Source organism: Tamandua tetradactyla, chromosome 3 (assembly GCF_023851605.1).
Source record: "Tamandua tetradactyla isolate mTamTet1 chromosome 3, mTamTet1.pri, whole genome shotgun sequence".
In the NCBI taxonomy this organism is placed as follows: domain Eukaryota; kingdom Metazoa; phylum Chordata; class Mammalia; order Pilosa; family Myrmecophagidae; genus Tamandua; species Tamandua tetradactyla.
Window position 1 is genome coordinate 129,439,944 of NC_135329.1, and position 12,773 is coordinate 129,452,716.

The 12,773-nt window shown below is 37.8% G+C and overlaps 1 non-coding gene across 1 annotated transcript; it reads right to left on the reverse strand.

Annotated features, from left to right (window-relative positions):
* Positions 1-11,975: 11,975 nt before the first annotated feature.
* On the reverse strand, positions 11,976-12,160 carry LOC143678620 (U2 spliceosomal RNA). Its single transcript, XR_013173398.1, has one exon. It is a non-coding gene; the product is annotated as a U2 spliceosomal RNA (small nuclear RNA).
* Between the last annotated feature and the right edge of the window lie 613 nt (positions 12,161-12,773).

Sequence of the window (12,773 nt, forward strand, 5' to 3'; positions counted from 1 at the left end):
CTGTAAAGGATTAAGACCCTTTGAATTGGGTAGGTCACATCTGCATAGAAACAACCTAATCAAAAGGTCGCACCCAAAATAGGTCCATTCCTACAGAGACAAATTAAAAGAGCATAGGCTTTTCATGGGTACATAACAGATTCAAAGCAGCATGCCATCATTCCACAAACATATTTTGCACAATGATTCTATGCCAAGTGCTATGCTAGGAGCTAAGAGATGAATGAGGCTCACCTCAAAGGGTGCAAGACTGTTCTAGTTTGCTAGGTGCCAGAATGCAATATACCAGAAATGGAATGGCTTTTAAAAGGGGGAATTTAATAAGTTGCTAGTTTACAATTCCAAAACTGAGAAAATATCCCAAATAAAACAAGTCTATAGAAATGTCCAATTTAAAGTATCCAGGGAAAGATATCTTGGTTCAAGAAGGCTAATGAAGTTCAGGGTCTCTCTCAAATGAGAAGGCACATGATGAACACAGTGTTTCTCTCTCATCTGGAAAGGCACATGGCGACATGGGATCATCTGCTGGCTTCTCTCCTGGCTTCCTGTCTCATGAAGCTCCCCAGGAGGTGTTTTCCTTCTTCATCTCCAAAGGTCACTGGCTGTGAATGGCTGTATCATTCTGCTCTCTCAGAATCTCTTGCTTTTTAAAAAATGTTTCCTTTTTTATAGAATTCCAGTAAACTGATTTTTATAGAATTCCAGTAAACTGACCCACCTGGAATGGGTGGACACATGTCTCCACCTAATCCAGCTTAACAACCACTCTTGGTTGAGTCACATTTCCAGGGAGATGATTTAACTAAAGTTTCAAACAAACATTACAAAGGAGGAACAGTCATAGGCTACATATTCCCATTTCCAAAGGGAGGAAAAAACACAGGTGTCACTGGACCCATATAGTTTTAAAAACCCCGCAGGGCAAAGTCCATTAGATTTCAAAGTCTGAGAGTCATTTACCTTCTGGGCTTTAGACAGTGGCAGTCCCAACCTTTCCAGGGGTCTATGCAGAGGTCTGCCTCTCTCTGCATGCAACCTTGGGGGACATTAGGGAGACCATCTTTTTCTCAGCTCCACCCTCTCCAAGGATCAGGCCTGCACCTGGGCTCTCTGCCATCTCTGGAGCACACGCTCAACCCCTCCATGTGGTGGCAGCCAGGTTCTCCTGAACCCCCCAGGAATGTGCTTCACCCTCCCCAAGGCCTGAGGCGGCATGACTCTTCCACTGCAAGGAGGTGGAAGGCCCATTCTCTGCCTTCGGGGCAAACTCACCCTCTCTATGGGCTTGGCCCGAGGTGTCTTGACTTCAGACCCCAGCCTCCATGGCTTTGCCTCTGAAGTTATCTTTCCTCCAATGTGTCCCTTCTTTGACCCAACTGGGAGTGCCTTTACAAAATGGGATTAGGGTTAAAACATGGCTTTTTTAGGGTACATACATCCTTTTAAACCAGCACAAGGGCTAACAGATAATTCAAATCTGTAAACTTATAGGCACAATGAAATGTCAGCGGCGCCTCAGCGGAAATCTGTTCAGAGCTCAATAGCACACAAGGAAAAGGCTACCCTGGCCAGTTCTGTGGAGGGGGGCAACCAGGAAATGCAAGTGGAAGCCCTGTGGAAACTGCAAAACTGTATGGAAACCAAACACATTAGTGTGGCCTGTTTTCATACCTCTGGAAAGTCACTTAACCTTTCTGATTATTGTTTTCCTCAACTGAGGCGAATAATAGAGATGATCTTGACCTGTTTCCTGTACCTCAAAGCACTGTCGTGAAGGGGAAATTTCTAACAAATATACCAAACTATTCACATGGTTTGGTTTTGGTTGTTGGGATTATGGGTGACTATTATTTTGTTCGTAATATTATGAATTACCCAAATTTTACGTGATGAACAATTACTGCTTTTTTATTGTGATAACATATGACACAAAATTTCCCATTTTAACCACTTCCATGTGTACAATTTAGTGATATCAATTATCTTCACAATAAATATCACTTTTACAGTCAGCAAAATTTATTTTAATAAAATTTATTTTTAAATTTGATTTTCCTACCAAAAACCTTGAACTAGTGATGTGTTCTGCCTCCCTCCCCTTCCTCTCTAATCTACCGGATCCAACCACTGTAATTGGCTTCCACCCCCTCATCCAAACTCTTCAGCGGCCTTCCATTTGCCAAGGCCTTGTCCAATTTGACTTCTCTACAACATTAACACAGCCCCTTAAAATTATCAAAAATCATTGTTTAATTTATAGAAATAATGTGTCTACACTACAAAAAAAAGCAAGAACCATCCTCTAATGCCTGTACCATAACACAGTCAAGGGTATTTGGGCATATTTTATTCAAGCATATTTTTACATTATTATATCATATATTGCATGTATATCCAACTGTGGATTTTCTATCTCTTTCTTGAAACTCTCCTTATTTCCAAAAAATTTCTCCTGGCTCTTCTACAATTTGCACATCTTACTGACTGACCTTCATGAGAAAAGCCTCTGTGTGCATCTGATTGAATCAGCTCCCCAGACAGTGACTGCTACCCTAGTTGTGCAGCAAAATCTCCTAAAGGACTTGTTAGAATGCATATCCCTGAACCCTACCCTACCAGCTCCCAAAGATTCTATTTTATGAGATTTGCTTTGGGCCCAGCAACCCATTTCCTGTTTTCTGAAGTATGTCGTCCAGACACCATGCTGAAAAACACTTCCGCAGACACACTGCTTCACACCAACCAACTCCTCAACTAGCCAAACCTTAAAGGTTAGAAAACCCTAACCAGTGTTTCCTAATCTCTAGCGGTGGAGTGTATCTGTGTATATTTAAATTTTAAAATCAGTTTGTCTGTTTTTACAAATAATTCAGCTAAAATTCTAAAAGGAATAGTGTTGAATCTGTAGATCATTTTGGGAGGCACTGCTATCTTACATGATTAAACCATCCAATCCATGAACATGAAATGTTTTTCCATTTACTTAGGTCTTTAATTTCAGTCATCAGTGTTTTATAGTTTTAATAGTACAAGTTTTGCACTTCATCTGTTAAAGTTACTCCTAAGCATTCTATTCTTTTTGGTGTAATTGTGAACAGAATTGTCTTCTTAATTTCATTTTCATTACCCATGTATAGAAATACAATTCATTTTTTTACAGTTATTTTTACATATTGATCTTCTATCCTACAACCTTGCTCACTCATTTATTAGTTCTAATAATTCTAAATTCCTCAGGATTTTCTATATATATGATCACGTTACCTCTGAAATAGAAATAGTTTTACGTCTTCCTTACCAACGTGGGTGGCTTTCTTCCTTGGTTTTCTTGTTTTCTTGTTTTTTTTTTTTTTTATGTATATGTATTTTTTTGGTGGGGTGGGGAGAAGGTCTCTATTCTTCTGCATTTGAGAACTCTAAGAATGACTTAAGCTGGAGCTTCTTACAACCATTTTTCAGATGATGTTGTCATTGACAAGAAAAAAGAGAGGCAAAAATGAACAGATATGAAAAGAGAAAAAGAAATTCTGATAACATAATTTGAGCTCCCTTGATCCAAACATAACTGAAATTTACATCTGATCTCTTCAGTTACATTTCCTTTTTATAGATGAAAATAAAAGACATTCATAATTCAATAATATTTTCTGATATTATTATATAATATTAAGGTAACTTATACGGCAGTCTATGCTGTTAGCCATAAAGAATATTAACTGATTTTATGTATTTTGAAAAGTAGGTATAAAACAACCATTAATCATCATTTACTTTTTTTTTTGCAGATTTTATTGAGATATATTCATTTATCGTATATTCCATTCAAATTATACAATCAATATCTACCACCATTACCGTCACTTGGTTGTTGTTTTAGTTGCTAAATACTGCTGGAATGCAATATACCAGAAATGGAAAAGCTTTTAAAAAGGGAATTTATTAAGTTACAAGTTTAACATTCTGAGGCTATATAAATATCCAAACTAAGGTATCCAAAAAAAAATACCTTGACTCAAGAAAGGCTGATGTCTGACACATGGGAAGGCACTAACTGGCATCTGCTGGTCTTTGTTCCTGGTTCCATTTTTTCCAGCTTCTAATGCCAGTGGTTTCCCCTTTAAGAATCTATGGGCTTTCATTTAACTCCGGGTTCTGGCTTGCTTACTATCTCACGGAAATGCACATGGTGATGTCTGCTGACCTCTGCATCTCCAAGTATCTGTATCTAGTGTCTGCTCTCTCTCTCTCAGCACTCTAAGCATCTCCAAATGTCCACATCTCTGTCAGCTCTGAAGCAATTGTGTTTTCTCCAAAATGTTTCCCCTTTTAAAGGACTCCAATAAACTAATCAAGACCGACCTTGAATGGGTGGAGTCACATCCCCATCTAACAAAAGGCCATACCCACAATTGGGCGTGCCACAACTCTGTGGAGATAATCTAATCAAAAGGCCACACCTACAATTGAGTAAGTCAATCTCCCTGGAAACAACTGAAACAAAGGCTCCGCCCTAAACAATAGGTCTACTCCCACAAAATAGATTAGGGAAGAAAACATGGCTTTTCTGGGGTATATAATTTCAACCAACAGCTGTGCAATCATCATCACACTCACATTCAGACCACTTTCATTAGTCCAAAAAGAAAGTCATCAGAGAAATGCAAAAAAAGAAAAAGCACCCCACATTCTTTATCTTCCCCTATTATTGACCCTTAATATTGGTGTTGTACACCAGTTATTGTTGATGAGAAAATTTTAAGGTATTACTGCTAACTATAGTCCATAGCTTGCAATAGGTATTTTCTCCTATGTACACACTATTATTAACTTTTGTACCAGTGTTGTATATTTGTACCGGTTCATGCAAGTACTTATTTAAATTTGTTCTGTTAATCAGAGATATACATGACTCTAATCAACCCCCTTCAACCCAAATCACCTATAACACATCATTATTCCTTATATCCCCATTAGAGAGCTACCCTCACCCCATATCTATTTCCAAATATTTTAAGTTCAACCTCGTTATACCTTCTGGACATATTAGGTTACCACTCCCTGTTCTCTAACTTCTGTCTATTTCTAGGTATCCTATATTCTACATTTTAAGAGTCTCAGTTAACATATTCTAGCTAGTTCATACTAGTGAAATCATACGTCTGTCCTTTTGCTTCTAACTTATTTCACTCAGCATTATATCCTCAAGATTCATCTTGTTGCATGCTTCAGGACCTCATTTCTTCTTATTGCTGCATAATATTCCATCACATGAATATACACATTTTGTTAATCCACTCGTCTGTTGACAGTCATTTGGATTGTTGCCATCTTTTGGTGATTGTAAATATTGCTGCTATGAACATTGGTGTATAAAAGTCTGTTTGTGACTCTGCTTTCAGATCTTCTGGGTATATACCATGTAGCAGAATTGCTGAGTCATATGGCAACTCAATATTTAGTTTTCTAAGGAGCAGATAAACTGTCTTCCACAGCAGCTGTACCATTTTACACTTCCACCAGTAGTAAATAAGTGTTCCTATTTCTCCACATCCTCTCCAACATTTGCAGTTTCCTATTTGTTTAATAGTTGTCATCCTTATGAGTATGAGATGATATCTCATTACGGCTTTGATTTTCATTCTCTAATACCTAATGAAGATGAACATTTTTTGGTGCTTTTTAGCTATTTCTATTTCCTCTTTGCAGAAATGTCTATTCATGTCTTTTGCCCATTTTATAATTGAGTTGTTTGTCCTTTTACTGATAAATTGTAGGATTTCTTTATATACATAGGATATCAAACCCTTATCAGATATATGGTTACCAAATATTCTCGCGCATTGACTTGGCTGCCTTTTCATCCTTTTCACAAAATCCTTTGAAGCATAGAAGTGTTCATTCTTGATGATTTTCCATTTATCTATTTTTTTCTTTCATTGTTTGTCTTTGGATGTAAGGTCTAAGAAGCCAGCTCCTATCACTAAGTCTTGAAGATGATTCCCTATATTTTCTTCTAGGAGTTTTATGGTATTGACTCTTATATTTAGGTCTTTGATCTACTTTGAGTTCATTTTTGTATAGGGTATGAGATAGGGGTCCTCTTTCATTCCTTTGGATATGGCTATCCAGTTCTCCCAGCTCCATTTATTTATTTATGATCACTTTTTATTTACTATCTGTAATGGGATTTTCAGTTCACTTACATTGCTCATCCAATTTAATTTTACTAGTAAATTTCTTAAAGCTCTGAATTAAGTCCTTTTTTTCAAGCTTTTTTTAATTGTATAGTATATACATGTATAGTAAAGCAAAGAAATAAAAAAGCAACCGTTTTCAAAACACTCTTCAGCAAATGGTTACAGGACAGATCCCAGAGTTTGTTATAGGCTACCATATGATCTTCTCATATTTTTCCTTCTAGCTGCTCCAGAATATAGGAGGCTAGAAGGCTTAAATATTTTTTTATCATCACAGTCGACTTTTTTCCCTTCTTTTTCTGTGAAAGATAACATATATACAAAAAAGAAATTTCATTCAAAGCGCAGCACCACAATTAGTTTCACACTTTGACATGGGTTACAATTTCATAATTTTAGGTTTTTAATTCTAGCTGCTCTAAAATACTGGAGACTAAAAGAGATATCAATTTAATGATTCAGCATTCATATTCATTTGTTAAATCCTATCTTCTATGTATAACTCCATCATCACCAGCTTCATTTATTGAAAAGATTATTCTGTCCCAGTTCAGTGGACTTGAGGGTCTTGTTGAAGATCAATTAGCCATAGATCTTAGGTTCATTTTGAAACTCTCCAATTTAATGAAATAGATCAATATGTCTATCTTTGTGCCAATATCATGCTGTTTTGACCACTGCGGCTTTATAATAAGTTTTAAAATCAGGAAGTGTAAGTCCTCGCACTTCATTCTTTTTTAGGATATTTTTGGCTATTCTAAGCCTCTTCCCCTTCCAAATAAATTTGGTAACTAGCTTTTCTAAGCCTACAAAGTGGATTTTGGAATTTTGATTGATATTGTATTGAATCTGTAGATCAGTTTGGGTAGAATTAACATCTTAATGATTTAGCCTTCCTGTCCATGAACACAGAATATCTTCCCATCCGTTAGGTCATCTTTGATTTCAGTAAGCAATGCTTTGTAATTTTCTGAGTGCAGGTCCTTTACATGCTTGGTAAGTTTATTCCTAGGTATATGATCCTTTTACTTTCTATTGAGAATGAATTTTTATCTGAATTGCCTCCTCAGTTAGCTCATTCCTACCATATAGAAACACTACTGATTTTTCTGTGTTGATCTTGCATCCTGCTACTTTGCTCATCATTTACTTTTATTAATAACAACAACAAAAAGATGAGGTAAAAAATTATTTTTTGCTTAAGCTACTTTAAGTTGTGTTAGTATCACCTGCAGCCAAAACAGCACACAAATCATTAGGGTCCCTGCCCTATTCCTCTTGAATTTCCAGCATTAGGTTTAGTTCCTAGTATGCAACTGAAGTTTGATGAATACATTAATTAATTACTATATTTTTACATAAAAACATTCTGATATCTGTAATGCGTGCAAACACTGGGGATTTTTTTTTTAAGAAATGCTCATTTTCTGGGTATATAATAGTTACAAGAACCCTAAAACTCCTAGGACCTACAGAAGTTTTTGGATCTGACTGTAGGTGCTCCAGAGCCATTATGTTAGCCTACTGTTCTCAGCATCAGTTTCCTATAGTTCTGTGTGATGTGGCAGAAAAAGTAGTTCACCAGGATCTTGTGTGTGCCCAGAACTAGGGTGAGAAAATGGGACTGCCAGAGAAGGACATCATGTTGCCATGGTGATGGGAAAATGGAAAGTGGCCCATGAGTGCGTCTCCAAATGCTTGTATAACAATAGGTGTGTAAAATTATGTTGCAGGAATACAAATTGATAAATGAATAAAGAACATCTATAGAACAATGGTTGTAGGCTGGTGATTTCTGTTGCCTCTAAGAACCCTGTCTGGAGAGTAACCTGCAAAGGAAAGATGCAAGATCAGATTAATAGCAGTAGGTGAAGAGTTCACCAAGTACCTGTGCTAGTAATCAGATTATCCCAATTCTTGCCTTTCCTGTAGGGCAAGGGAGAGAGAAAAACCTGGCATCGTGAAGGAATATTTTGCTGTGGTTTATAATTGTAATCTCACAGGTGTGGATGCTTGTTCTAGTATAGTATGATATAGTGGGATATAAAAGGAAGGAAGTAAAATATAGAAAAGATAGTAACAGGTTGTCTGCTGTCTGCCCTTCTCTTTAAAGTCTCCTTATACTCAGCAGCTTTGCTGCATCTAAGAAAGCTGTTATACACATTATCAACCAAGTGACATATCTTTATTTTAAAGTCATCACAGAAGCCCTGTCGCCCAAATGATGCTTAACAGAAAAATCCTTTTTGTGTAATGGTCTTGCAAAGAAAAGGAAGACCTCAAAATTCCTTAGTATTCCCCTGGTCTCTTACAGCAAGTCCAGTTTTCTTTTACCCCATAAACTCCTATGCTTTCTAGTCACTTATCTTACTGCTATTTTTCAGGGAGGAAATTCTTGTATTTATAACAGAGAAGTCAAACTGCCTGGGTTCAAATCATTGCTCCCCACTTACTTAATCTGTATGATCTAGGACAGCTCACACTTTATGCCTCAGTTTCCTCCTTGGTAAATGGTGTGGTGGTTAGTTTTGTATATCAACTTGGCTAGGCTCTAGTTTCAAGTTATTTAAATAACACCAGTCTAGGGGCAGTGCAACAGCGGCTCAGTGGCCGAGTTCTTGCCTGCCATGACGGAGACCTAGGTTTGATTCCCAGTGCCTGCCCATGCAAAAAAAAGTGAAAGCTTAAATAACACTAGTCGAGATATTGCTGTGCAGATAGAGGTGATTAACCTCTATAGTCGACTGTCTTTAAAGATTACCCTCGGTAAGGTGGATGGGCATTACTCAATCAGTAGAAGGCCATGAGAACAAAATCGCAGGTTTCCAGGAGAAGATATCCTGCCTTAGAAGCAACATCAACTCCGGTGTAAATTTCCAGTCTGCCAGTTGCCCTACAGATTCCAGACTTCCCAACCCCTGTGATTGTGTGCACTAATTCCCTAAAAAAAAAAAAAAGGTATATATATATATATATATATATATATATATATATATATATATATATATTATATATGTATTTACATATGTATAATTCCTATCCATTCTGTTTCTCCAGAGAGCCCTGACTGATACAAATGGGGATAATGATAGTATCACTTCATTGAGTTGTGGCGAGGAGTAAGTGAATTTTTGATATTATTTTTACATAGATAAAACCACATTTCTCTCTGGGAAGACTTGCCACATTTTCCTCAAATCTTTGTCATTTTATGTAATTTTGTTTTCCTATTTGGCCCACTTTTGTTTTTTTCGTTAAATGCAAATCATGGGCCTAGCGTTAACTGACTTAAGCCAGTTAAAATGGTGTACAATTGTCGGCTTCTTGGTGGGGCCTTTACCAGTCCACGTTGTTATTGCTGGGCCCTCCATCGGCCCCTGGGTGCTGCGGCCCCATGCCAGTTAGTCTCAGGCTGAATTCCATGTTCGAACATTGATTAGCAAGTAAGGACAACCGTCGAACAAATCATCGAGCTGGGGGAGCTCCCAACTCTAACTAGCACTTTTCATGAAATGTTAACTTGAAGCAGACACAACTATATTCTAGGGCAGAAATCAGCTACATTTCGGGTTGGATCGGGGATGACAGAATCCTCCATTAAGGGGCTCCCTCAGGACTAAACCAACGCCTGGGGGGTGGGGGGACCCCCGTTCCGGGCTCACCCGCGATTAAACTCGTATTTACACTTGATTTGTTCCCCGGTGAGGTGCCCATGCAGTACTTAAACCGCAGACACCATTCATTTAACCTACGAAGGCACATCTCTGATGCTAACTTAATTCTCTGGTGTAGGAGCTGTAGGAAACGCGGATTCCAAACCCAGGCTCCTAGCTAGGGTCCTTACATGCCAACAGACCACCTTCTGCAATGTGTATTCCCCATTAGGGCACTTCAGATTTTAATTAACCACTCCTAGGGTGAAAATTAAAACTAACTTTTAAAGCACACACATGCATCTTACTGTTTAAGCTAAAATATTTAAATTACAGACAATAATCACCTGATGTCAGTGAAACCCTCAAACTGCAATTCGATTTTTGGGGAGGCAACTGCCTAGCTCTTGACTCCAATGCCTAAAGACTTTCATAGGTTCGTCGTTAAAAACGAATAATTAAAATAACATTAGCTGATAAAATGTTCTGTTTGCTGGGAAACTTCACAGCTCCTGATTTCATAATCGCTGAAAATGTGTTTTCAGACGTGTGGGTGGGTTGAAAGTGATTCTACATCTGACTCAGCCCCATCAGAGGTGACACTAACTAGAGATCTTTAATAGCAGGATTTAATAGTCGGTAACTAATAGATTTTCGATGAAGAAAATGCAATTTCAGAAATTAAATATCAATTTTCTGATGAAGAAAATCCTTTAAACTTTTGCTTGCTATAGGAAGCAATTTTGGTTATGACACAAAAGCTGTACAGCCAACGCTGTGGAACCATTCACAGATGTGTTTATTTAGGACACACCTCATCCCCTTGCTTTTGAAATTGAACTAAAAGTAGGTTACAGTAGGCAAAACATTAAAAGAAAACATAGATATTTATTTTTAGTGTCCTTGATGGTACAAGAAGTTTGGCCCTAGTTAATTGAACAAAGGGCAGCAGGAGAGCATAGTTTCTTTATAGAGTTAAGGGACAAAAGACAGAAGAGTTGGGAAGACTAAGAAGGGCAATTGTCAAAGACAGGCTTTGGCTAGTTTTGAATAAATGATGTATCATTAAAAATCTGAACTAAAGGTTTTTGCTCTGATTTTTTGTTAGAGAAATGATTGAACATTATGATTATTATAAAGTGACAATTCTCTGGGGGTACAAGCATAAAACTTTTGTCTTCCACACCTCCTTGGGTGGAATCTCTGCTTTACTCTGGTGAATGGACTTCCTTAATAGCTTAAGTATGACTCTATCCAATTTCATAACTTCCCGGCACATTTTGAATGCTCAGTCCTACTTTTTAAGGGGGAGGGGGTGAGGGGTAAGAATTTGAAAATTTATTCAGAACAATATGATCTGAGGGGTTTGTTGTGGCTGTATCTCCCAGTCAGAGGTCACATGGTAGAGTTTCTAGAAGGTTATAGGAACTCAATAGGCCAGGGCTCAAGTAGGTAAACTATTTCATTTACATTTAAGCTAGAGAGTTTAAGCATCTGAATTTATCTAAAGCCATAAACTCAGTTTAGCTTTAAACTAGATGAAAGTGAAAGTCATTTTATAAGTAGAAAAGGCAACAAGAAATAAGGCAATAGATAATATGTCAAAACTGGAACGAGAGCAGAGGTCAGGATACACCTGGCTATTAGCTTTGTCTTTGACTGCTAAAAAAGCCAACTTTTTTGTTTCTCTGGATTGTAAGCATACCAAGTTCAGAATGGATTTCAAAAAAGATCCCTATATTTATCAGAAGTTGCGGGTTGAGGAGCCACGAGGATGTGTGGTGATGAACTGAAAGCAACTTTAGAGAAAGGGTTTTCAAATGCATTGTCAGCTACCTTGTTTACTTCACTTAAAGGAAACTATATTCTTGCAGTGCAAATGGTGGAAATGCTATTGGGCGGGCCACGGTGGCTCAGCCTGCCATACCGGACACCCGATTCCTGGTGCCTGCCTATGCGAAAAAAAAAAAAAAAAAAAAAGGTGGCAATGCAGTCTGGAACTTATTAAGAGTGAATTAGATATTTTTGCAACTTCCCTGTAAGTTTGATATTATTTCAGAATAAAAAAGAGAAAAAAAAAGAAAGGTAAATTAGAGCACTTTGTAGGAGACAAGGAGAACTAAAGAAAACAACCATTCCTAGAAGTATTACAATTCCAGAGTGAGACATGGAGTGGATACAGCAAGCTTCCAATACATCCCTCAATTCCAAATATCAACTTAATGCTTCTTTCTCAGAACAAGAACACGTCAGACCTGATAAGAACACATACTACATTTGATCTCAGCCAGTAGACTGAGAAGAGTTAAAAAGATTTTACTCAAATCATGTCCCTCCCTTGCACACTTGAGGTGGAGGCTGTGGCACCTCCAGGCTCGCCAAACCTTTCTACCGCTCTGAATCTGTCCCTGACAGTGCTCTGACCTGACGCAATCCTCGCGGGGAAACATCTTTCTCACTGAAAATGATCAGTTTCAGGTCTTCCTCCAGAGGCCTGAACCAAACACCCTTTCGCATATTCACACTCACTAAACTTAACTGGTCAGCTACTTCTTCCCAGCTCCTAGATTTTCTATAATTTTTTAGAAGACAAGGGACAACTCGGGGACTCAAATAAACAAGTTTTTTTTTTTTTCTTTAAGTTTTATTATGGAACTCTCCAAACATGAACAAAAGGGGAGGGACTAATATAATGAACTGGCATATACTCATCACCCAGCTTTGACACTTATCATCCCACAGTCAATCTTGTTTATCTATGCCCCTACTCACTCCACCTCCCTTCCTGACCCATGTACTGAAGCATAAGAATGTTTTTTTGGGACTGGATATAAAAACTCAGAAATGGACAGCACCATACTACCCAATTGTAATGCAATTATGTTAAAACACTGAATGAAGCTGCATGTGAGGTATAGGT